This window comes from Sinocyclocheilus rhinocerous, unplaced genomic scaffold, assembly GCF_001515625.1.
Source record: "Sinocyclocheilus rhinocerous isolate Xijiao unplaced genomic scaffold, SAMN03320098_v1.1 scaffold1570, whole genome shotgun sequence".
Classification (NCBI taxonomy): Eukaryota; Metazoa; Chordata; class Actinopteri; order Cypriniformes; family Cyprinidae; genus Sinocyclocheilus; species Sinocyclocheilus rhinocerous.
Window position 1 is genome coordinate 205463 of NW_015664984.1, and position 1812 is coordinate 207274.

The window sequence follows — 1812 nt, forward strand, 5'->3', positions numbered from 1 at the left end:
CAATCACAGTGCACTGGGTCAGCTGGCCAATCAGAGCGGACTGCGCTTGTCAAAGGAGGGGGCTTTGTAGAAAACGAAGCGTTTGAGAGAGGCGGGGCATAGAGGACCTACAATAATGTACAGTATTTGAAAAATAATGTGTTTTTTGAAAATTAAAGCATGTCAACATATTCTGTTACACCAAATACACAAAATAATGATCTTTAAAAAAGCATCATATGACCCCTTTAAGTACTAAAATAACGAAAACTAAAACTAATAAATAAAAGTAATACAAATATATATAAAAAATATCAAAATAACAAGATTACTAAAACTTTAACTAAAATCAAAGTGAAAACAAAAAATAAATAAATAAAAAAGTACAATAGTATATTAATAATACAAAAATAACCCTTAAGTGAAATGTCAACCTTGCTCATATCTTCCAGTTATCCTCATTCCACGTTTTCTCATGTTTTCATTTCCAACAGATTAAAGCTTCATATAGATATTTGTCCAAATAAAGATTATGAATACTACAGTATATATCTTCCTCTTTCCACTTTTACACCTATCTATCACTAACTCATATTCTCCTGCTAGAAAATACCGTCTTCACATATGGCTCTTCCCCCAGATTCCTCAGACTTGCCCCAGCATCCCAACGCAGTTTCTGGCCTCTCAGCCTCATGCACTCACTCACACACACACTCTCACCCCTCTCTGCTCTTTATTTTTAACCCAGTCAATCAGACACCGCTCACCGATGACGCAGATCCACATGCAGCACTGACACCATCAGCCAGAATGAGAGAAAGAGAGAGGGAGGCTCGCAAAACAGGGACAAGCTGTGGCAAAGAGAGGAGACGGAGGGAGAACAAAGTGCCAGATAAAAATCAGAGATGAAAATCCTTGAAATTTACAACTGAATGACAAGTGCATTGTTAAAATATTTTGTCAGGTAACATCTAAATCAATTGGTTTTATTCAAATTATGATCTAGTATCGCTGAATCAACCACCAAAAAAGTCCCTGTTAAGAGTCAGATCAGGTAGAAACGGCTCCTCAAGGTAACACCTGTACATTTTCACCTGTTTTATACAGTGTACAGTGTGTAAGATAAATATGCATCTTTGTAGGTGTCTTCACCCTTTGCCTATCTTCCACTATCTCTCTGCCACTTTCTCTCTAACTCTCTCTATCTTACTGATAGGTTCACACCCACTCGTTTGTTAAACACTGAGACAAATAGCTTACATCACTCTCGGCGGAAAGACTTTTTAGGAAGTTCCAGAAAAAGAAGCGCTTCTCCCCCGGCTAACTCACAACACAGCCGTGACGCAAGAAAGAGACCTGCCGCACACACACACACACACACACACACACAGCTCTAGCAGGCTCTGTGTATGCTTGTGCTTCAGAAGCAGAGAGATGAAACGGCAAAGGAAGTGTGTGTGTGTGTGTGTGTGTGTGTGTGTTTAAATGGAATACAGAAAATCCATTAGTGAAAGAGGATATTGCATTGTAAAAGGGTTTTCTCAGGCAACCTAATGTGCTTATCTAATTTAACTGATCACTAATATGATTTTAAATAATTAAACTATATTAGGTTACACTAATGAAGCCTTTTTCAAAGTCAGATTAGGTAGAAATAGATATTTAAGGTCACAACTGCACATTTGCACTGTATGTGTGTGTAGATGTGAAGCCATGCTGTTGTTGACGTCATCATGAAGTATTTCTCGAATGTTGTGAATAGGAAGCAACTACAATTATTTCAAAGTGCAGAAAAATGTGTGAAAGGAGCAAACGAATAAGAAAGCTAAGCAG